Source organism: Salarias fasciatus, unplaced genomic scaffold (assembly GCF_902148845.1).
Source record: "Salarias fasciatus unplaced genomic scaffold, fSalaFa1.1, whole genome shotgun sequence".
NCBI lineage: Eukaryota > Metazoa > Chordata > Actinopteri > Blenniiformes > Blenniidae > Salarias > Salarias fasciatus.
Genome location: NW_021941399.1, coordinates 146705 through 171398, shown reverse-complemented (window position 1 = coordinate 171398; position 24694 = coordinate 146705). Strand labels below are relative to the sequence as shown.

Here is a 24694-nt window from a genome sequence, read left to right as displayed (position 1 = left end):
GCTCCAGAACTTTGCTGGATGCGCACAGTTCACTGTATTTAAGATTTAATGATTATAAATTCTGTTCTCATCTTTAAAAAATCCACAGTGGACTGACCGATAACCAGCAACGCAGCAAGTCCTGCAGCTGTCATGACGCTGCGCGCGTCCATCAGAGTCATTTCACTGCCTCCGCAGTCCTGCTGCGTTTTGACTCAACTCTTTCATTCACACCGGAGAAAAACCGTTTTCCAGACGGTGACGGGGTTCAGAGACGTTCTGCAGAACCCGGACCCCGTTCCAGACCCCGTTCAGAGAGACGTCTCCGTCCTGCTGGACGCCGGCGATCCTGGTGTCCCGCCGCTTCAGGAGGACGTTCAGACAGGGAGAGGAGACGCTGCGTTTGGTTCTGAGGAGACGGGTCGGGTGGAGAACCCAAACCGTTTCCGTCCACGTGCTCGAGTCTGTTCACCCTCTCAGATGTGGGAGTTGAACCGTCAACCTGCTGAGGTGCTGAAGGGAAGGGCAGTCCGTCTGCTCTGATTTCTGGACGGTCCTTCGGGGTTCTGTCTGAATCTCGGATCCGTCCACAGTGAGGGACGCTGTGTCCCCGACCAGCTGGACTTGAAGGAACGTTCTGGACGTTCTAGATCACAGGTTCTGCTCCTCGGTCTGGACTCACTCCTGCCTGGAGGCACACCCTGAGGTGAACTTTGACCTCAGCTCCCTGGACAGGTTGAGAGACACGGTTTGTTGTCTCATGGCTGAGATGTTTGACAGTGGTCTCTCTCTGTCTCTGTCTCTGTCTCTGTCTCTCTCTCTCTCTCGCTCTCTCTCTCTCTCTCTCTCTCTCTCTCTGGTTACTAAGACACGTTGAAGCTGGCGCTCGGCTCCACGGCGGCGGATCGTTGGCGTTCGTCCCTCGGCCGCCGCTCGCTGGTAAACAAGGTGTTGCTATGGCGACAGGTCGGCCGCAGTAATGGGCTGACAATCTGTCCGAGCGAGCGTGCTAAATGGATGTGTGTCGCTGGCGCGGTGCGCGTATTGATCAGCAATCAGCCACACACACACACACACACACACACACACACTCTGGGCTGTTTGGACGTGTTTTCCGTGGCGTGCGCTGAGGGAAGGTGTTGCGGGCGAACGGCGGCTCAGAGGGAATATTCCCAGCGGTCCCGGCGGCGGGGCGGCGGTGCGTCCCGGTTCCAGAGTGACGGCGTTGCTATTGACACAGTGCAGCGGCGCGTTATTTTAGGTCCCGCAAAAAAATGTGGGCCTGGAACCGGGCCAGGACCAGTCCGGCTCTCACCCTCTGAAGCCGAGGAGTGTGATCAATCAGCACCGGGGTGTTGATGAGCTGCTTCTGGACCGCAGTCAGACGAGACATGGGGGACGCTCCTTGTCCTGGAGGACGCTCCTTGTCCTGGAGGACGCTCCATGTCTCATGGGTCCAAGCGCTGCTGGGACTCAGACTTGTCTTTCCAGAAGAAAGCGCCGGCAGCAGGCGTGTTGGAGGCAAACGCCAACCTCCGCTGGGAAACGGTGAAGATCATGCTGAAGTGCAGAAAAACTGTAATTCCTGGGAAATTCCCGCAGGGGGCGATGATGCTGGTTTCAAAAGAGCCCGAGAGCAAATAAACATGAAGTGCCGGGTTTCAGAACGGGCTCTGGTCCGTCTCCAGTTTCTTCTTCACCAGACTCACATCAATCATCTGTTGACTTTATATTACGAGTTAAAGTTTTGCATAAATCGTCCAATCACAGCGCCTCCTCTGTCCACGTGATGCGGTTGCATGACAGGCTGGACCAATCACATGACAGCCGGTTTCAACTGTCCAATACGGAGACGTCCTGCTGGACTCGCTGAAGTCTTCAGAACGGGATTTCAGAACGCTGTGGGGGACGCCATGTTAGCTCCGCCCACCTTTATTTACAGCCAATGAGAACACTTTAATCGACACCACGTTAGTTTTTCTATAGTCGGTGGTTGGCGGACTCGGGTCGCGTTAGCGTGAGGCTGCAGCGACTGGTCGATGTCTCCAGTTCACCACAGGAAGTGGCGGGGGCGGTGTCGCTCCCTGTTTACATCCTGCATGGAACCAGAGAAGAAGAACGCAGTAAAAATGGCGGAACGAACAGATGACAGGTCCAGAGAACAGCTGCTTGAAAATGAAGCGATCATGACTGATCGGAGTTCAGCGATGACGATTTCAAACGAGAACACCGACTCACTGGCGAGAACGCCGCTCCTGGAAACGCCGCCGCCGCTGGTCAGAAGCTCTTCGTTCTTCTGCACATGCTCGGCAGAGTGCTGCTGATGAGCCTCCTGTGTTTGGAGCCGATGGAGGAGTGTTTCGCGTGTTCTTGGCGTGTTCTCTGGCTTCTGGAGGAAGCGGCCTTCGCCTGCTGCTCTCAGATCCGTTCGTCTGGTTCTGCGCTGCGTGAGGGAGGAGGGGTTAATCGACGCTTCTGGAGATGGATTCTGAAGCTAAACGAGTTTCCTGAGCAGACGGTGGGACTGCAGAGACTCCCTGGTCTCTGGAAGGTTCTCATTAGCTCACTTCCTGTTCGGGAGACGCTGCTCAGGTTCCATCGATCGGCGGCGGCCGGCAGAGAGACTCCACGCCGTTTCTCTCTCGTGGCTTTCCAGGATCTTCAGCCAGTCTCCTCAGGACTTGGTCTGGACCTCAGGGGGCTCCGGAGGTTCAGTTCCAAACGGTGTTGGTTCAGGAGGAAGCAGAGATCAGCTGTTCTGTCCTCTGAGATGAAGTCACACCGAAGAGGAACCAGGAAGAAACACAGCGGAGTGAAAACGCACTTCTGAGACGGTCTGTCCCTGGTCCTGGTTCCAGTCCAGGTTCTCCTGGTCCTGGTTCCAGTCCAGGTTCTCCTGGTCCTGGTTTTCTGTCCATGTGAATGTCCATGTTTGGAGCGTATGGTTCTCTGTGTTCTCTGTGGTTTCATCACTAAAACAGCCAACAGCACCACCTAGTGGACCGACAGGAGAACTGCGTTGTTTTCATCATTTGTGCCGTTTCCGTGGAAACGTGGAACTTTTTCTGAAACGATTCGGTGAGGCGATGCTGTGGAGAAGTGAGAGAGCAGCGTTCCGGCGGTGGAGAGCCGTCGCCGTTATTCCTCATCGGTTCTCTTGTTGGTTGTTTTTTGTTTTTTTTGTGCTTCTGTTCCTCCGAGTTTCTGGATACGCTGAAATAACGTGACGTCTTCAGATCTAACAGTTGGGCTCCGTTCACACAGTTCGAATGGAAACGGCGTTTTTTGTGTTTTCATGTTGAGGTGATGTCCGTTTCCATGGAAACGGCAGAAATGCTGAAATCGATGCAGTTTCAGGATGTTGGTCCCTGGAAGCGGACTCTGGGACCGGAGTGGGCTGGAGTGTTGCGTTGTCGGTGAGAAGTGTCGGGACTTTGTGTGTTTTGTGCGCCAGTCTCCAGTTTGTGGGTCTGCTCCGTGCAGATAATCCGGCGTTTTGAGGAAAATGGACTCGGCTGATCGTCTGCAGCGTCCAGAACAACTCGGCTTTCTGAGCAGCGCGAACTCTGGTTTTTGCCGTTTTCGTTGCGGTTTTGGTTCCTCCTGTCAGGAGAAGCTGGGTTCATTTTCAGTCTGATGATCAGAAACTCTTCGGGATTTTCGGGACTCTTCCTGCCGTTGAGTCTCCGTGCAGTGCCGGGCTGTGCGCTCGCCCGGCGTTTGGCGTGCGACCCCGGCGAGCGGCTCTCAGGTTTAAGAGGCGCTCGGTGTCATGTGCCGCCCTGCGTCTTTTTCTGGAGCCCAGCAGTCAGCACATGGACACCAGCTGGGCCCTGGCATCCGGGAAATCCGCCCGGCTCGCCGTTACACGCGGCGCTCGTGAGGACGGCGTCGGTGTGACCGCCGAGTGCGACGCCGGCTTGCTCGTGGGTCACGGTCAGCCGGACTGCTCGGTCCAGGCCGGCCTGTCCTCGGATCCACCGCCGTGTCCGGATGGCGTTCCCCGACGCAGCGGCGTGTCGAGCGACAGGCGTCCGGTTTTAAAAATAACTCTGGCTGCAGCCGTCACCTCGGCGGGCCTCACCGCTCCTCGCCGCCGCCGCTCTGCTTCCCCCCGTCATGATGGAGGAAACACGATGAGACACCTGGGAGCTGGATCCGCATGCAGGCGCAAATTCTTAAAATCATCAAATTCATAAAGAAAAGGTTTTCAACATTGTAATACATTATGTATGAAGAGGAACTCCAAGATTTCAATCAGAATTTCCTCATTTTTTGAAAGCTGCTGAAACTGGAATCTCTTTGCCTCCTGGAGGTTAGCATTTAGCATTTAGCATTGTGTGTTCAGACTCTTCCAGCAGCTTCCTGAAGCCTTTGAAGCTTCAGTGAAGCAGATCTTTTCTCAAACCTTCAACATGTCAGACTAGCCTGAGCGTGGCGAGCTAGCAGCTAGCTGAAGCTAGCAGCTAGCTGATGCTAGCAGCAGCGGGATTGTCGCACGTTCTGAAACTCTTAACAGTCATTGGTTTTAAAGAAAGTGACCTTGAGATTCTTGAACGGGAGCTATAAATAAGTTCATCTTGACCGGCAGCTTTAAAAGCATCCTGGACCAGATTCCTGACGCCGGTTCTCACCGTGACCTTCACTCCCTCCCAGCCTCATGGAGGCTCCAGCTGTTGTTGGTTCCACATGAACGTGAACAAATGGCTCACGGTTCCAGGCGTCAACAGCTGGTTAACAAAACAGAGAGCAGCAGAGCCAGAGGGGGAACCGCCACGCTGATTTATCATGGCTTAAGCCACCGCTCAGCAGGAGGACCTTTTTTAAAGATGCCTGAATCCTCGTTACATTCCGTATCTGCAGGGTGGACACCTGTCTCGATCTGTCCGGGACCGTCGGGTCTGGTGATGTTATGAACGAACCATCAAAAACCCAGCTAGCTAGTTCACCGTTGGTTAAGCTGACAACCGACTGACTGTCTGTCATTTATTACGGTGACTGTCAAGTGTAAATCTACCAAGTCCATCACAGTCTGGACCAGGAGAGTCTGGACTGCGAGTCTTGAAGGAAACCATAGTTCTTGCACTCTGTCTACTGAGCATGTGCAGAACTGTTTTGTGCATTAGTGTTTCTGAAGTCTACATGCTGACAGGGCTCAGGTGTTTTCAAAAAGTTTTCGTTGGATCCGAGCACCCAAAACTAAGGATGTATACTGAATTCAGTACTTTTATTGGTACCGACCGAATTCCGTCTGTTCTACTAACGTAAAATCAAACGGTTCCATGTTTCGGCACCTGAGCGCCTCCTGGTGACTGTAAGGCAGTGGAAGAGTAGGGGAATTTCTATGCCGGACCTGAAGGCAGCATTGCACCTCCAGGAGTGTTATCGTGTCAGTAGCTAGCAGGTCACAAAGCAAACATGACCAGAAAGTGCTCTAAGTCATGGCTCCTCTTTTCAAAATAAAATGCAGATTTCGCTCTCTGTGGCGGGAAAACTTCTGATCTAGAAGCTCCTGGTTTAAGAGCCAGATGTTCCTCCAGGCTGAGGAGAGACCAGCCTCAGATCTACGGCTACAACTGCTGCATTTGGCACCTTTAGCAAGCTAGCATCCGTTAGCACGCTAGCATCTAGGGGTGTCAATATTTACAATTTTTTCTGCCCGTGTAACCAAGACTTCTTACCAACGTGTAACCGCTTACAGGTGACGTCAGAGATTTGTGATGTTTTTCTGTAACAGTTGCGCTGTATGACCACTAGAGGGCTCTGTCTCCACTGAAATCCAGTCCCTCCTAATCCCATTAAATCAGACATTCCACAGGTTATCTGACAGAAGGGCCGTTCAGCTGTTAAGTTGATGATATGTTCACTCAGTGTTTTGTCACATTTCTTTGAATTGTTGTGTATGAAATCCCTCGCTAGCTTGAGAACCGCTAGCAGTAGCTAGCTAGCTAGCTAGCAGCAGCATCTCTCTCTCTCTAGCTTGTTTGGCTGTTTCCACCAAATGTGGTCTCTCCTGGACCCCGTACTGCTGTTGTAAACCAGCTCGTCCTGACTCAGCCTCCACCCAGCAGGATTTCCAGTTTGTTAGAAAAGCTCCACTCAGCGTTCCGCTCGTTGTTAGCCGCCGTTGCGTCCCTGAGTGAACTTGAACGCAACACCGGCTGTGGGTTCAGGTTTTTTAATTTTCTTTAATGACGTAGTTACGCGTCATGATGTTTTCTTTAAACGTGTAGACGTTGACACCCCTACTAGCATACATTTAAGACTGGTCTGCAGTCAGAAACAAATCAACATTTATTACCATTTATTACGGTACGTTGAGTACCGGTACCAGGCATTGGTGCCGTATCGATTCAGATATGAACGGTATTCATCCCTACCCATGAAGCATCAGGAGTTTTGTGTTTTCACTTCAAATGGTTGTGTCAACTGCTTTCTTTAGACCTAAAATTGAGCCAGTTGTTGAATTTTAAAGTTTTTAGTTTGATGAATGATTGGTTTAGTAATTTTTTGTATTTTTTTGTGTTGATTAGTTTGATTAAACAAGGGGTGTAAAAAAACAAACAAAAAAAAAACAAATCAAAATGTCTATCGCGGTACTCAGCTGCCTGATGTACTGATTTAGCAGCTCTTAGTGTTTGTTTTTCAGTAAAATTGATTGTTTGAAAGGCTCTGTGAATACAGGAGGACTACACGGAACTAAATCCCTCATGTTTCACTTCCTGTGTGAGTTTGTAGTTTCTACTGCAGGTGACGAATCTTCATTGAAATACAGAGCATCACGATGTCTTGATAAATCGTGATACATATCACATCGCGATCCTTTCCAGTAAATGCCCTGAGTTTAAATCTGGATCAGGATGTGTCTGATAGACGGTGGTGTGGTGCTGGTCTTGTCCCTCACTGGGCGGTGGTGTGGTCCTGGTCTTGTCCCTCACTGGGCGGTGGTGTGGTCCTGGTCTTGTCCCTCACTGGGCGGTGGTGTGGTCCAGGTCTTGTCCCTCACTGGGCGGTGGTGTGGTCCAGGTCTTGTCCCTCACTGGGCGGTGGTGTGGTCCAGGTCTTGTCCCTCACTGGGCGGTGGTGTGGTCCAGGTCTTGTCCCTCACTGGGCGGTGGTGTGGTCCAGGTCTTGTCCCTCACTGGGCGGTGGTGTGGTCCTGGTCTTGTCCCTCACTGGGCGGTGGTGTGGTCCTGGTGTTGTCCCTCACTGGGCGGTGGTGTGGTGCTGGTCTTGTCCCTCACTGGGCGGTGGTGTGGTGCTGGTCTTGTCCCTCACTGGGCGGTGGTGTGGTCCAGGTCTTGTCTCTCACTGGGCGGTGGTGTGGTCCAGGTCTTGTCTCTCACTGGGCGGTGGTGTGGTCCAGGTCTTGTCTCTCACTGGGCGGTGGTGTGGTCCAGGTCTTGTCCCTCACTGGGCGGTGGTGTGGTGCTGGTCTTGTCCCTCACTGGGCGGTGGTGTGGTCCTGGTCTTGTCCCTCACTGGGCGGTGGTGTGGTCCTGGTCTTGTCCCTCACTGGGCGGTGGTGTGGTCCAGGTCTTGTCCCTCACTGGGCGGTGGTGTGGTCCAGGTCTTGTCCCTCACTGGGCGGTGGTGTGGTCCAGGTCTTGTCCCTCACTGGGCGGTGGTGTGGTCCAGGTCTTGTCCCTCACTGGGCGGTGGTGTGGTCCAGGTCTTGTCCCTCACTGGGCGGTGGTGTGGTCCTGGTCTTGTCCCTCACTGGGCGGTGGTGTGGTCCTGGTGTTGTCCCTCACTGGGCGGTGGTGTGGTGCTGGTCTTGTCCCTCACTGGGCGGTGGTGTGGTGCTGGTCTTGTCCCTCACTGGGCGGTGGTGTGGTCCAGGTCTTGTCTCTCACTGGGCGGTGGTGTGGTCCAGGTCTTGTCTCTCACTGGGCGGTGGTGTGGTCCAGGTCTTGTCTCTCACTGGGCGGTGGTGTGGTCCAGGTCTTGTCTCTCACTGGGCGGTGGTGTGGTCCAGGTCTTGTCCCTCACTGGGCGGTGGTGTGGTCCAGGTCTTGTCCCTCACTGGGCGGTGGTGTGGTCCTGGTCTTGTCCCTCACTGGGCGGTGGTGTGGTCCTGGTCTTGTCCCTCACTGGGCGGTGGTGTGGTCCAGGTCTTGTCCCTCACTGGGCGGTGGTGTGGTCCTGGTCTTGTCCCTCACTGGGCGGTGGTGTGGTGCTGGTCTTGTCCCTCACTGGGCGGTGGTGTGGTGCTGGTCTTGTCCCTCACTGGGCGGTGGTGTGGTGCTGGTCTTGTCCCTCACTGGGCGGTGGTGTGGTCCTGGTCTTGTCTCTCACTGGGCGGTGGTGTGGTCCTGGTCTTGTCCCTCACTGGGCGGTGGTGTGGTGCTGGTCTTGTCCCTCACTGGGCGGTGGTGTGGTGCTGGTCTTGTCCCTCACTGGGCGGTGGTGTGGTCCAGGTCTTGTCTCTCACTGGGCGGTGGTGTGGTGCTGGTCTTGTCCCTCACTGGGCGGTGGTGTGGTGCTGGTCTTGTCCCTCACTGGGCGGTGGTGTGGTGCTGGTCTTGTCCCTCACTGGGCGGTGGTGTGGTGCTGGTCTTGTCCCTCACTGGGCGGTGGTGTGGTCCTGGTCTTGTCTCTCACTGGGCGGTGGTGTGGTCCAGGTCTTGTCCCTCACTGGGCGGTGGTGTGGTGCTGGTCTTGTCTCTCACTGGGCGGTGGTGTGGTGCTGGTCTTGTCTCTCACTGGGCGGTGGTGTGGTGCTGGTCTTGTCTCTCACTGGGCGGTGGTGTGGTGCTGGTCTTGTCTCTCACTGGGCGGTGGTGTGGTGCTGGTCTTGTCTCTCACTGGGCGGTGGTGTGGTGCTGGTCTTGTCCCTCACTGGGCGGTGGTGTGGTGCTGGTCTTGTCCCTCACTGGGCGGTGGTGTGGTGCTGGTCTTGTCCCTCACTGGGCGGTGGTGTGGTCCAGGTCTTGTCCCTCTCTGGGCGGTGGTGTGGTGCTGGTCTTGTCCCTCACTGGGCGGTGGTGTGGTGCTGGTCTTGTCCCTCACTGGGCGGTGGTGTGGTCCAGGTCTTGTCCCTCTCTGGGCGGTGGTGTGGTGCTGGTCTTGTCCCTCACTGGGCGGTGGTGTGGTGCTGGTCTTGCCACGTGTTGTTCCACCAGAGGCTTTCTGCATTTGGACGAGGCCGTCACAGGTTTTTCCAGCTCTGAGTCATGCCGACCCCGCTGCCCTTCATAATGTCGGAGGGAGCGAGGCAGAAGTGGATCTGAGGCGGTGGAGGACCACCAGGCCCCGTGTTTATCTGATTCAGCAGGATTAAAGTCGTGGCTCTGAAAGGCAGCGTGAGGCGACGCCGCCGGGGATCAGATGTCAGAAATGTGTCGGCGTGAAGCTCGTGTTCTGCCCGTCTGAGTGACGGGCCGGAGATAATCCCCCCCGCCCCCCCTGGCCGACGCCGGATCCTTCAGTCGTTTGTCACTCTGCTCGTGACCGTGCTGACAAACAGGAAGTGATGTGACGAAGCAGACGGCTTGAGGTTTTGTTGCTAAATCCACCCAGAGGAACATCGGAAGGCGTAATACTGAGTGTCTCCATAAAGGAAGTCCCCTCAGTCTCCACGGCACGACTGAGGTTCGTCACGCGCAGGAAAAATATCTCACATGTATTTCCCATGTCCAGATGTAACTGTTGTGACAGCTGCTGTTCCAGAACCTTCTGAGAATTTGTTCCTCGACTTCTAGCTGACCGTTAGTCTCCTCACCTTCTTCGCTTGGTGGTTTTGGAGACTTTAGCGCTCTCTGGGTGAAACACAGCGACAATACAGGTTTTTCTGTGGTACTGGAGCTGCTTTCTGTTGTCGTACAGTGACACCTGGTGGTCAAAGATGGTACGTGTCAGTGTGTTTTTAGTCGATTCTTTTAAAACCTCACATCACCGGACAAACAACTAGACGTTTGTAACTGTTGGACGCATGTTTAGTGTTAGCATATGGCTATATGTTTAGCCAGTGGCTCCATGTTTAGCATTAGCTGGTGGCTACTTATGTAGCATTTCCATATTCTAGAGACTTAGCCAGTGGCTGCATGTTCTACGTTAGCTTTGGTCGTTACCTAGTGACTACATGTTAGCATTAGTTGATGGCTACATGTTCGGCGTTAGCCGGTGGTGACATGTTGAGATTTAGCTAATCCACAAACTTGAATTTCTTGGTACAAAGACGTTGATCTCGTGCCTCTTTTCAATCGAGACGTTTAATTCCATCTATAAAAACGACTTTTATTCTTCCACTGTTGCTTTTGAAAGCAGCTCATGTGAGAAAACAGTTTCCCGCCGCTGTGATCCGCCTCTCGCCGCCTCGCGCCTCAAAGGAAAGTGTCACCTGAGCCCGACGGGCTGAACGGGGTGTTTAACGCATGGATGGCAGGCAAGCGTGTTGCGACCTGAGAGGGCGGCGGTGAGGCCGAGCGAGACCGCGAGCCTCCGCCGACTCCCTCCACCTGGCCGGGAATCGTGGAGTCACCTGGAAATCACCTCCGCCGGGTTTCACTGCAAACAGGAGTCCTTCGGGCAAGACTGATTCATGTCTCCATCACGTCAGGACTCGGTTCACTGCAGCGGAGACGGACGTAACCAGAGAACCAGAGGCTGCACTTCCCACTTGTGATCAACAGGGGGCGCCAGAGTGTTTCTCATGGCTGTGGAGGCACAGCTCAGACCTTGACCCGAGTTTTATTTGCATTCAGCAGCTGGAAACAGAGGAAGGATTTGGAGACGTGTCCTGAGGACCCTGCTGTTGGACTGCAGTCTGAGACAGGGAAGGGACCCAGACAGGGACAGATGTCTCTCAGGTCTGTGTTCTGGAGGGTCTGAGCTGAATCTGCCGTCCCTCTGCCGTCCTGTGGAGGGACTCGGTGGACTGCTGAAGATTTGCAGTGAAGCTACCGGCCTGGGATCTGAGCTCAGGAGCTCTTCAGCTTCCATGTTTTCAGTTTTAGTTTTCTGTTAGAAGTTGAGAGAAAGTTCTCCGTGCTGCTCACCGAGTCAGTTTTATCATGAACCTCTGGAATGTTCTGAGAGCAGAAGAAGCCTGGCTGCAGCAGTCACTGACCTCGGCCTGTTCTCGCTGTCCATGTTGCAGATGCCCCCCCCCGCTTTGTCCCGAAGAGTCGATCAATACGTTTATTTTAGCTCCAGAAATGTGAGCCCTGGAGGGGAGGGTTCACAAGCCTTGGGCCGGTTTGGTGTTTGCAGAAACGGAGCGTTACTCTGCGTTTTCCTCCAGGAAGAAGAAACTGATGTTTCGGCCGTCGGAACCCCAGAACCTCTGTCTAAATGTGATCCAGAACAATCTGGAACGGAGCTTTCAGAGGTCTCGGTAAACACCAGCAAGTCCCCTCAAACCTCAGGAAAGCCAAGTTTAACTCCGTCTGAGGCTTGTGAGGGTTCGTCTCTCTGCAGGTCTGGAAGCGCTGAGCGATCCGGGTTTAATTACTCCCTGAACTCCTCACTTCGCTTCATTTCTGTCTCCGCTGGGCCGTTTGTGTTGCAGTAAAGTGTAAAGTACCGGGTTCTCTGGGTTCTGCTCAGTCATAACCGGTGTAGATCACACTCTCCTTCCCTGATTGAAGACTTTCTCTCTCTAAGCCTCGTTCAGCCCCGGTGTCTGAACCGGGACGGGGATCCTCGTGGCTGGAGTTCATGTTCCTCAACAATAACAGTCGTTTGATTGTTTTGTCGCATGGGGACATAAAAGACTTCCTCCATCCTCAGTCCTGCAGTCCTCAGGGACGGCAGCGGTCCTGATTGAGTCTAGGATGGAGTTATGTAACGGTCTCAGTCGGGCTCCTCCTGCACTGCGGTGGACTCTGTGATAAAGGGGACATTGTACTCCGAGATCCGAGATCCTGGATCCTGGATCCTGAGAGAGCAGCTCCGCTGTCTGGTCACCTGATCAGCTCATGGCGGTGGCGTGGCGGCCCGGCGGCCGGCAGATGAGTGCCGCCTGTGTTCCTGCGGTGGTCGTCCACCGATCCCGGCGCCGCTGGACTGCCTGGAACGGCGGACCCGGTAGATCCTGCAGCCCCGCCCCCTGACTGGAGCCGAGCGGTGGACGGCCCCGGCCGGCCGGTTATGTAACGGAGGAGGCGGCGTCTGTCTGCGGAGCGTCCAGCTCGGACAGCCGTCTGGCTCAGACGGTGAAAACATTCTGAGGGAGCGTCGGCGGGGAGCTGCGCCGAGTCGACCGGTCAGAGCAGCGTCGTGACTCCCACGCCACATTCCGAGTCTCCGGCCCTCCCTTCCCCCTCCCCCCCGGCTTCCTGCCCCACCCTTCCCTCCTCATATTGATCTGAGATGCCGTCATGTGGGGGGAGGAGGCGGAGGAGGGAGTGTCTGGTTGGGGGGGGTCGGCTTCAGAGTCCAGCTATGACGGGACTCACACGGGTGGAGGAGGGGGAGGAGGGGGGGTGGAGCTGCTCCGTGGGACACATGACACTCGGGGTCACTGCCAGTGCACTCTTCACCCCGAGCAAAGCTCTGCTTGTTCCTGTGGAAGCGCAGGAAACCCGGACCGGTCTGGCCAACAAGGCTCCTTTATGCTCCGGCGTTCCCGGTCCCCGATCCAGTCTGGTCTCATGGCTGTCGAAAACAAAAACATGGAGTCAAATCCAGTTGGTGGAGAGAGGATGGGACCCTGAGAGGGAACCTGACTGCTTGTGGGGACGGTCACCAGTCAGACCCCTCAGGCTGAAGACCAGCAGACGACAGGAAGTCCAGATAATCCTCGCTGCTCGCCACGCTCTGCTTTAACGGGCTGTATCCTGCTTTTTTAGCTCGTCCAAACCCTAGAAATGTCGTTACATGGTCATAGTTTATTTTTGGCGCTAAGGAAAAGTCATTTTGTGTGAAATAAAAGATTTTCTGGGGCTAATTCTGAAACCTGGAAGAGAAAATGCTCCGTTTCACTGAAGCCCCGCCTCTCCCCCTGTGGACTTTGACTGACAGCTACTTCAACCAATCAGAGCTTCAAAACAAATACGCTAGCTAGCTTTAGCTCTTTAGCTCTAGCTTCTCTACATGCAAAGACACGCGAAAATGTCTTTTCCTGTTAGAAACTCACCAAGTGCAGACCCTCCAGACCCTCCAGACCCTCCAGACCCTCCAGACCCTCCAGACCCTCCAGACCCTCCAGACCCTTCAGACCCTTCAGACCCTTCAGACCCTCCAGACCCTCCAGACTCTTGCTCTTGCTTGACTGTTGCTTTCAGATGGAAATCGGAGTTACAAAAAGCAGCAACGCTGATTGCCGAGGGCCTGCGGGGGGGGGGGGGGGGGGGGGGGGGGGGCTCAGGGGAGCCGTCTTCACAGTGTGACGTGAACGTGGGAAACAGAGCGTTTTCACGGTGGGAGGGGCTGCCTCTCTGAGCAGCACAAACACTGGGAAAGCTTAAACACGCAGGCACGGAGGAAAAAAACGCTTTGGGGGAGTTTTAGGTGAGAACATGACTATATAACAAGGTTAAAACATACAGAAAGTGAATTTTGCATGATACAGCCCCTTTAAAGCTGGAACTGATCCCACACTTCAGACTTCCTTCTCGCAGGCGCTCTCTTTGCTCTCGCCCATCACGCCAACTCTTGAAACTCTGAGTCCCGTGTGTCGCTGTTGAACAGGATCCCGGGGCGGAACTCGACTGATCCCTGCAGAACCTGCAGTAGTTTGTCTCTGAATGATTGTGAGTCCCGGAGGACTGGTTGGAGCTCCGGAGGCCGGGAGGTTCTGCGGTTCAGTGTTTGGTTTTATTGGGTGAATCGGCGGCAGCTCCAGGTTCGTCTCGTTCTCGTGCTGCTGGTTTCCAGGAGTTGTGGACGTCGTTTACCGACTCCTGCTGACCGGTCCACGGTGGCGGCGGACTGAGGGCTGAGGTGGGATCACATGGTTTGTAGACCGTATTAAGACGCTTTGAGGCGTATTGTTGGCAGTAGGAGAATTCTTTCAGTCCTGGTTTTTCATGTTGAAGTCGTGGTCCTGCTGAAGGACTCTTTCTGTACGCCGCCGTGTTGTGATCGCAGAACCCTGGAGGTTCCCAGACCGACGGCGCCTCCGGCTCTGTGGAGCGACCGCCGGCCTCGCAGCCTCTGCAGGAGCGATGTGGCTGCGGCGCTGCTAAAGTTTGAATCCTCCGTGTTTCCACGTGGCGACAGAGGAGGCGACGCGCTACACCTCCCGGTGGAGGGGGGGGTGAGGGGGAGGGGGGGGGGGGGCGTTCGGCTCCAGGCTCCTGGCGTTCCTGCGTCACACTGAGGATGAGGATGTCCGAGAAGCAGAAGTGGACGTAGCCCTGTGCACCACCCACCCCCGCCCGAGCACACTGGGTCGAATAACACCGCAAAGGAAGCCAGGAAGTGTGTGTGCATGTGCGTGTGTGTGTGTGTGTGTGAGAGAGAGAGAGAGAGAGGGAGAGAGGGAGAGAGGGAGAGAGAGGGGTGGTTTTCTTGAAACAGTTCAGTCCAGTATTTGAACAGAAGCTGAGTTTTCCAGTTCTTCTCAGTGAGACGGAGCATCGACCCCCCGGCGGAGGGACGGGAGTCTCTACGCTCTGACACACACTGATAACGCCGGTCATGCCTTCTGTGAGTGTGTGTGTGTGAGTGAGTGAGTGTGTGTGTGTGTGTGTGTGTGTGTGTGTGTGTGTTGCTCCCACTGGGCGGAGCAGACCCTGCTCTTCCTTATTTGGCCGGTCGGGGTCACATGGGTGGACGGCCCAACTGTAGCAAGAACAACTCCACAGTGAGCCTGGGCGTCTGCCGGGAAGGAGGGAAGTGGAGCGAGGCGGCGAGGACGCAGACGGAGAGAGAGCGCGGGGGACGGGAGGACGGCCGCTGGACGGAGCAGGAGGAAGAGGAAGAGGAGCCTCTGAGCAGGGGGGGTTTGGCCGCGGAGATAAGAGCCTGACAAACACATGGTGAGAAAATGCCCACCAGCTTCACCGTGGTGCCGGTGAAGGACGGCGCCGGCCGGGACGGCGAGGACGGCGCCGAGCGGGGGGAGCAGGAGGACGGCGCCACAGGTGAGGGGCTTCAGGTGGACCCGACTGTCCTGAGGTCCGCCTCGGCACGCCATCTTTCAGCCCAGATGCTGGCTTGGAGTGTGTGCGTAAGTCTGTGTGTGTGTGTGTGTGTGTGTGTGTGTGTGTGTGTGTGTGTGTGTGTGTGTGTGGTGTGTGTGTGTGTGTGTGTGTGTGTGTGTGTGTGTGTGTGTGTGTGTTTGTCTGTGTGTGTGTGTGTGTGTGTGTGTGTGTGTCCTCCAGAGGACTGTTTACAGCTGTGTGTGTGTGGTAATGCCTGCAGGGCCGAGTTTTAGAGAGGGCTTGTTGGTTTTCCAGCTCTGAGCGTCGAACCAGGGTCCCTGTCTGCCCACTGCCGGGCTCAGGGCAGAGCTCTCCACTTCCCCACTGGCCTGGAGGTGGAGGGGTGTCTCCTCCCAGTGCTCACTCGTTCACGCTACGTCCCCTCGTGTCCCCCGTGTCCCCTCCTGTCCGCACGTTCGGTCTAACTAGACCGTCCACATCTGTAGCGTCTCCTGCCGTCGGCGCACTCCGCTTACCGTTAATATGCTGCTTCCCCCTGACTCGTCCTCTGGAGACCGGGTTCGAGTCCCCGTCCCAGCTCCTCCTCCACCCGTCCCAGCTCCTCCTCCACCCGTCCCAGCTCCTCCTCCACCCGTCCCAGCTCAGGCATTTCTTTCACTTCCTCCGGGAGGATCTGGCGCGTGACCAGCGGCGCTGCAGGGCCGCCGTCAGCAGATCGGTGTTGTTGTGAAATTCAGCCGGCCGGAGTTTGTCTCCGGGACGACTGACGTCCCAACAGTCTGGAGCGAGACCAGGTCTGGGGACTCGGTGTCCATTTGAACCACAAGGCTGCTCAGATCCTCCCACAGCCTCCGGCTCCGTGGAAACAAGCGAAAACCGCACTTTCTGGAAATGTCCTGGTCCAGATCCTGGTTCTGGTTCCAGTCCAGGTTCTCCTGGACTTGGTTGTTCTAGAGTTGACAGTTACCGTAACAACAGTCCCACTTGGTGTTTTGTGGAAGTGAATGTGTGAGTTCTGCATTACTTCTGTTTAGAGTGTGTTGTTCTCCGTGTTCTCCGTGGTTCTATGATAGAAACGAACATCAACACCAACTAGTGGACAACCGGAGAACTGCAACGTGTTCAGAGCGCTGGTGTAAACCCGAGACTTTCCTGGAACAGAAAGAAACACGTCTCCAACGTTTGGACTCCCGTCCTGTCGGAACACAGAGATGTCCTTCAGATGAGGGACTGTCGGAGCCCGTGGGAGCGCAGGGCGGTGGTCGAGTCCTCAGGCGGTGGTCGAGTCCTCAGGCGGTGGTCGAGTCCTCAGGCGGTGGTCGAGTCCTCAGGCGGTGGTCGAGTCCTCAGGCGGTGGTCGAGTCCTCTGGCGGTGGTCGAGTCCTCAGGCGGTGGTCGAGTCCTCAGGCGGTGGTCGAGTCCTCAGGCGGTGGTCGAGTCCTCAGGCGGTGGTCGAGTCCTCAGGCGGTGGTCGAGTCCTCTGGCGGTGGTCGAGTCCTCACGAGGTGGGCTCTGGCGGTTTGGGTTCCTGAAGGTGAACCTGCAGGACCTCCAGACTCTCCGCTGCTGCACAGCGTCTCTCGCCTGTTTCTCTTGGTGGTGTTTTTACAGCGCTTCACGTGGTGCAGAGTCAATCGTTCAGTCTTCACTCCCGCTGTGAGCTGCAGGCGGAGCGCTGAGCGGGTTTTACAGACTCTGGGACAGAGAGAGAGAGACGGTTTTCATTTCAGGACGTCACGCTGCTTCGGTCCTCCTGGGGAAAAGAAAACCCGGGTCCTGGTTCAGGACCGAGGAGCCTCCAGGTCAGAGCAGAGGAAGTGGTGTGGTCCGTCCAGTCCAGATGGTTCTGATTGGACCGGAGCGCTAGAACCTCCAGCTGCTAGCTGATGCCCAGTACTAGGGATGTGCGAGTACCGATACCAGGTATCGGTATCGGGCCGATACTGGCCTTATTTCAAGGTATCGGGTACTCGTGAAGGCTACCGATACCAGCCGCCGATACTCACGGCAAGAAAACCCCACGCGTAGTAAGCCCTCCTCACCAGCAGGTGGCGGTAGTGCAACCAAATGGGATGCAAGCTGCCGACAGACATGAAAGAGGAAGAAGCTCCTCTCTGGAGCTGACAGGCGCAGGGCTGCACTGCAGTGGGTTGATTCTCCATGAGTCTCATCCAGAGCAGAGACAACAGGATGAATCCAGAACGGCTGCTCGTCTCACCAGAACCGCCGGGGTGGAAATTCTGTTATATCAGTGAAAACGAGCCGAGCTTTGCAGAATGCTAACTCTGCAATGCTAAAATTGCTAAAGGAGGTGCGCGATGTTGTTCATTCACCACTAGTAATTTGTTTAAACATCTCAGGGCGAAGCTTGTGGACGAGAGTCTGACGCTGTTGTGCTGGAAAAAAAAGAAAACTCCGGCAGCAACTCGACGGAAAACTGCAGAAGACCGAGAAACTGAAGAGCAGAGATCCGAGAGCAGCACAGAGAACACCAGCAGCTCTTTAAACTCAGGGGTTTTTCTATCTTTGACTTTAGTTCATAAAAAAATCATTCAAATTAGTACATTTAAAAACCTTAGTTTATGTAAAGTGTGAAACTCGGAGAAATTGTTTTATCTTGCACTTAATTTCATTTAAATAAGTGCAAACTCAGTTGCTTGTTTTATTTTTCAGACTATTATTTTGGACTTAAACGTAGTGGCTGGGCTGCCTTTTTATTGGAAATAAAATTCATTTTCAAAAATAATCTCATTGCATAAATTTTATGTGTATAAAGTATCGGTATGCAAGTATCGGTATCGGTGAGTACTGAAGATGAAGTACTCGTACTCGGTATCGGTCTGAAAAAAAGTGGTATCGCACATCCCTACCCAGCACCACACCCTGAAACCCTGCAGCATGTAGCATGTAGCATGTAGCATCATGGAGAGTGAGCCCTGGAGCTCTTTAGCATGTAGCATGTAGCATCGCTGGTGTGTGAGCCTGAAACCCTTTAGCATGTAGCATTTAGCATGTAGCATTTAGCACAGCTCAGAGTAGTTAAACTGACTGACGTGGTTCTAACTCTGCTGCTCCAAATGTGTGGAGCTGCTGGTGGAGCTGCTGGTGGAGGTGGAGCTGCTGGTGGAGCTACTGGTGGAGCTGCAGGTGGAGGTGCTGGTGGAGTTCCTGGTGGAGTTCCTGGTGGAGCTGCCGTTGCCGTGCCAACCCTCCCTCCTCCTGAGGACGGGAGCTGAGCTGTTTTGGAAATGGCCTCCCTGCCAGCGGAGTGATGTTGGCTCAGAGGCACGCGGGCGGAGACCGGGGCTGGAGCGCCGCCGGTATTGATCGTGCTGCTGGCCGGCTTCCCGTTGGCTGAGTGGAGGGGGGAGGGGCCGGGGCCCGCCCCCCGCTCTCCTCTCCCCCCTCGCTCACCGGCAGACCCACAGAGTCCACCGCGAGGACAGCTGGTTCCAATCCGGGGCCCCCGTCCTCCGTTGGAGACGGAGGCGGGACGGCCGTCTGTCTTTAAAGGGACAGAACGCTACAGCGTTCAGAGGGAGAGCCGGACCGAGACGGGACTGAACGCAGCGTCCAGAACCGCGTCCAACCGCCGTGTCCTCCAGCACGTCTGTCCTGCAGCGGCGCGGGGACTGCCCGGTGAGGCGGGGACGTCCCGGTGTTTACAGAACGTGATGAAATGTTTCCTCCAGTTAAACATCGGAGCGTCTCGGCTCCGTCCTGCTGCCCTCCGGATGACCCGGTCCTCCAGCACGCCCCCGTTCTCCAGACAGCAGGACGGCGCTGACGTCCTCTTTCTGCTGCGGCTGTCCTCCATGTCCTCCGTGTCTCTGTCCAGAGAGGACGGCCTCGCCCTCTGGAGGAAATGCTGACGAGAAGCAGACGTCTCGTAATCAGTCCCGCGGACCGGAGACGGGGGGACGTCCCCGGTCCCGGACTCGTCCCGCCTCCTCGCTTTGTCCACCGACTCGCTGTCTTCCGGTGCCGCCGGTCTGAGACCCGTCCCGTCAGAACGCAGAACTCTCCGGGTCCTGGGTGCCGGGTTGCAGATCAGGAACAGTCCCTGAGACGTTGGACTTCGGGTCCTGTGTCGAGGACAAGACGCGGACTTGAGGGGACGGGACCCAGGAGGGACGCTGACGGAGTCCCAGGCCTCGAAGACCTGGGATTCCGGACTGAACGATCCAGGTTCTGCCCGCGATCAGCTGGAGCTAAATGCTAAATGCTAATGAAGCACTGAGGTCCAGACAGCCGTCCGTCCCCACAACCCCCGCGTCAATGTGTCTCCTCTGATAAGAGGCCGCCGCCGCCGCCGCCGCTATCAGCGGGGTGTGTGCGTGCGTGCGTGTGTGCGTGTGCGTGTGTGTGTGTGTAACAGAGATCGTAGAGTCGTCGAGGTTCTTTCTGCCGTAAATCCTCTGATACTGACTGAATTCCATTAAAAGCGTCTCCTTTAATCACCGGAGCGTCTCTGAAGAAAGCTCATGAACGCCGCCTCCCAATAGGGTTTTCACCGACGTCACGACTTGGGCGGTACCCTCGCTGCGCCGCCATATTGGAGATACTCAGTGTAAACAATCATACTGACAGTAGTCGCGATTGTGTGTTATGGAACAGTTTGAGTGCGTTCAGCCACGGCGAAAGCTCGTCAAAACGGACTGAAGAAGCACAGGAGTGTCGGGAAGGCCCTGGGTTACAAGAGGAAGGCCGATATCTCGAGAAGCTACGGTTTATTGGTGGTAAAGATCCGTAGGAGTTGGCTCCCACCTCCTGGACCCTCACTGGGGACCAGCACGCTCGTCGGGGTTGGGGTTAGGGTTACCAGGCTGATGGCTACAAATAGTGTGATAGCTGAAATCTGTTTTTTTACATAAAATACTTTAAAACTCTAGCACCAACTGTTTTCTTCAGGAGTAATACGTCTCTTGAGGCTGGGGACAGAAAAATTCAAGTTTCTGTAGAAGCTGAACGTTTATGAATGATGTGATGAAGTCATTAATGAGCTCAAACTGTTGCTCTGTTTCACTTACCTGACAAGAAATGTGCCGAACACATTCCGACGTTGTCCAGATTTTTCCCTCGTAGATCTTGGTGAAGCTTTGCTAACCACAGGCGCCTCCGTTCCTCTGATAGCTTTTGGCATTCCTCACCCTGGGTTTTATAACTTTTGGAAGTCTTTAGAATTCCGAATGTTTTTCTCGGTCTGACCTACTGGACTCGTGCTTTGTTGTGAGGCGGAGTACCTCCAAGATGGCGCCTTCCGGGTCGATGCCGCGTCGGGAAAACCCTCTATATAAGCCTGTTTTTTTTTTTCTTTTCTTTTTCTCTGTGAAGCGCTACGGCGCTGTCCGGACAGTAGTCTGCGCTACAGCGCCAGTCCTCCTGATATGGCGACTGGGTGTATTACAGGCGTCCGGTAAAAATGGCGGAGGGACAGAAAACATTAAACTCGATGTTGAGATTTAATTTTTTTTTTTACATCGATTGAAAAAATCGAGTTATTCTGATTAGTTGAATGTATCCCCCAGCCCTAAGCTGCACTGCTGTTTATTACTGTCTCAGTTCTGTTTGATCCTTGTTTTCAATAAATGAGCTCAGAAGATTTTACTGGGTTCAAACTGACACAAAAGATCTTCCTGCTCTTTTTGAACATTTTAAAATGTCGGCGTCTCTCTGATGCAGCCTCCTGCCGTTAAAGCCTGGAGCAGCTGGGACCAGTACCAGCCCCGGCTGCTGGAGCAGGACTCGCGCTGTGTTGCAGCTCTATGCAGACGAGCCGCTCTACTCTGCAGGTCTGTTGGACCTCAGCAGCGACGCCTCGGCTCGGCGGGTCGGTCAGAACTCCATCCAAACCCAACCGAGTTCCGCCGGTTCTTATTGTCACCATGTGGTTCTGAAACCGGACTGCTGGTTCAACCTGGGACCAACACAGTTTTCTGGGTGGTTTACTCTGTGAAATCCAGATTGTCCTGGTCCAGATTGTCCTGGTCCCGGTAGTTTAGACTTGATGGACATCTTGGACGCTCTCTTCTGGACATTGCTGTTTAAACAGAACGTTTCTGCAGAGACGGTTCTAAACTCCTGTCTCAGAGGCGGGCAGCGCCGGGGGTCCTGAAGTCCAGGCCTGGGGACGAGGTTTTCCTCTGCAGGCTGGCTCTGCTGGGACAACTGGACGTCCAGAACGCAAGGACGGTTCTGGACGTCAAGTCAACAGCAGCTGAGTGTTTATGGAGACGTTCTGCCGCTCCATGTCGTCCTGCTGGGTAACGTCCGTCCCGTCCTGGACTCCCCCCCCCCCCACCCCCCACCCACTGAAGGTCTCCGGGGCCCGGTTGGACCGCTGGGCGTCTCCTCTGCAGGACAATCAGTCCCAGCTGTTTGGACGCTGGTCTGTTACATAACCCGGCAGCTTTCAGGGCTCAGGACCTCATTAAACGCTGCAGAGTCTTACACACACACACACACACACACACACACACACACACACACACACACACACACTCTCTCAGCAGCCATCTGACAGGATGGGACTAAATCCTCCTCTCGGTGGTTTGATCGCCCGTCTCTGAGCTCTGCCTTCACACATCTGTCAGAAGAGACGACTCGTCTTCGCCCCGGCCTCTGGACCAGTGTCTCTGCCCCGAGAGACGGACTGAGGGACTGGGGGACAGGGGGACAGGGCACCAGCCAAGGGGGACGTCCTGGAGGTTCAGGACGTCCGTTCAGGGCATCTGCCCGGTCTGGACCGTCCCCCCTGCTGGTTTGCGTGGTCGCCCTCCTGCCCGGTCGGGGGCGTCTGTCCCCCCGGTCCCCGGTCGGGGGCGTCTGTCCCCCCGGTCCCCGGTCGGGGGCGTCTGTCCCCCCGGTCGGGGACGATCCGCCCGGCCGGCGCCAGGCAGGCGTTAAAGCCGTCCCTTCCTCGGCCCTTGAGCCTCGCCGCGGTTTCCGCTCCCTCTAAAAAGGTCAGGATTATCCTGATCTGGTTAAGCGATTAGCTCGGTCTTCACATGCTGCGGGACGGAGACGCAGGGAGGGCCGCTCGCAGGGTCAGAGGTCAAACCCTCACTCACACTGAGGTAAAGAGTTTCAGTCTGAAACGAGTCTCCACGCCCCATCTGTTATCTGAAATCTCTTTATTTCAACCAGAAACATTTATTTCCCGCTTCGTTTTATTTTGTAAAACACAAATTACAATTTACTGAAGTAAATTTTACTTCAGAAGAAATATTTCTCCCTAAACCCGTTTTTCAGGTTTAATTAAATTTCTTGAAATCTTCTCCCAAATAGAAATAAATCCAAGAAATATTCATATTTATTTCCATTTCGACATTTTCATTAAATGAAAAAACAATCTAGTGATTTTTAAAGTTTTCTTTAATTTATGTAGATAATTTAAATTTGTTGTTTTAGGAAAAAACTTTTTATATTCAACAATTTTTTCAGCTCATTTTTTTTCCTGACTTACAAAAAAGTTTCACATTTTCTGAATTTATTTTTTTGGGAATTTCAAAAAAGATATTTGACTGAAACTGATTTTAACTCTTTTCAATATTTTTTTTTTTTTAATTTTCTAATTTGCAAAACAAATTGATCACCTTCGTAAAAACACTTCTTTCTCTAATGAAGTGAAGCTGAAGCTCCTGTTCTGTAACTCCCACGGTCTGCCTCCCGCCTCGTCTGCTCCTCCCCTTTACGCGCGTGCACCGTCTCTCTCACACACACACACACACACACACACACACACACACACGTTTATGTGTGTGTGTGCAGGTCTATCGATGGGAGGGTGAGTGTGCTTGGTGATGCGTGGCTGATGTCGCTGACATCGTCGTCACAGGCCACTTTATACACACACACACACACACACACACACACACACACACACACACACACACACACACACAGAAATAGCTGATCCTCACGTTATCCAGAGCGCAGCAGCATTCCTGACCGCGGCTCCTCGCCGGCAGTCGTCTCTCTGCCTCGGACCGGACCGGTCGGCCGGAGCTCCTCAGGGACCGCTGCCAGGACCCCCGCCCTGCCAGGACCCCCGCCCTGCCAGGACCCCCGCCCTGCCAGGACCCCCGCCCTGCCAGAACCCCCGCCCTCCGCCCCCCCTCTGGCCCCGCTCCTCAGGATGGAGCAGCGGGGCGGCTCTCGACGGAAGGGTGAGTTTCCCCGGGCCGGGGCGGACTCGGCGCCGTGGGGGACCGGTCCGGGCTGGACGGGTTCTGGGGGGTTCCGGGGTTTGTCTGGTTGTTGCCGGTTCTGTCGGCTGTCGAGGTTGTTGGTGCTGGGAGTCCTGCTCAGTGGGGGGACGGGGGTTCCGGTCAGGTTCCGGGTCCCGGGCTCCTGAGCGGGCCGTGCGGCGCCGACACCGGCAGCGTTAATGCAGCTTACGGCGCCGCGGCGAGCGGCTTACCGGGTATAAATAGGACGCCTTGCTTTTATCGCTACCGTTCCCTCACCGGGCATCCTCGCTCTCCCTCGCTCTCCCTCGCTCTCCCGCCAGAGCTCTCGGCCAATCGGCAGCCGGACAACTCAGAACCGGCGCTGCTCTGGAAAAACCAGAACTCTCCGTCCAGTCATGAATCTGAACTGCAGATCTGGTCCCAGGACGGGGACGTCCGTCCAGCCGGCTCGTCCCCGTCTGGACGTCTCACTGTTTCTCTACTGTCCTGAAAATAAAAGGCGGAGGTCAGGACAGTGGTCGGGGTCGGGATGGGGGTCAGGGTGGAGGTCGGGATGGGGGTCGGGGTGGAGGTCGGGGTGGAGGTCGGGGTGGAGGTCGGGGTGGAGGTCAGGATGGGGGTCAGGGTGGAGGTCGGGGTGGAGGTCGGGGCGGACTTTGGGACGCGGCGCTGCGGCAGCAGTTCTGCCGCTTTTCCCTTTTAGAATGGAAGCTGGTCAGAATAAAGACGAGCTGCAGGCTGGATTCCCTCTCCTCCCCTGAACGAGCAGCGGAACCGCCTGAGACCCGGCGCCGTCGGCAGAACGCCAGCAGCAGGGGAGCGGGGTGCAGCCGGGGACCAGGTGTGCGGCGCTCGTTCGTCAGCGTCAGCAGGACCGCCGTCCTCATCGGGACGCGGGAGACGCTCCGTCCCGTCTGTCCTTGAGCCAGACGGCGGGACCGGCAGAGCCTCTCGGTACACTGCTGTACCTGCAGGGCTCGTTTCCACGGCGACGGTTCAGTCCCGCTCAAAGCCCAGAGCTTCGGTCGCGTTCCGGGGGTCCGGGTCCCTCAGGGGGTCCGGGTCCCTCAGGGGGTCCGGGTCCCTCAGGGGCCAAAGAGGGGGTTAACAGCTTTATTTGAAAGTGTGCGTTGAGTTTTATTTTGGAAAATGTTTGACCTCCACTGGGCCAAAGTGACGGCGCAGCTTTTTGAGGACGGCTCACAGAGTGGAACTTTATGAAAGCAGCCAGCTCCATCATCTTGTAGACGGTGGACAGTCTGCTCCTGGTCCTGGTTTTAACCCTGGTCCTGGTCCTGGTCCTGCTCCTGGTCCTGGTTTTAACCCTGGTCCTGCTCCTGGTCCTGCTCCTGGTCCTGCTCCTGGTCCTGCTCCTGGTCCTGGTCCTGGTCCTGGTTTTAACCCTGGTCCTGCTCCTGGTTTTAACCCTGGTCCTGGTCCTGGTCCTGGTCCTGGTCCTGTGCTCTACAG

General features: G+C 55.3%; 1 protein-coding gene across 1 annotated transcript in view; it reads left to right on the top strand.

The window, feature by feature from the left end:
* The window catches only part of LOC115385670 (solute carrier family 12 member 7-like), a 44285-nt gene that overhangs the window by 610 nt on the left and 18981 nt on the right, over window positions 1-24694 (top strand).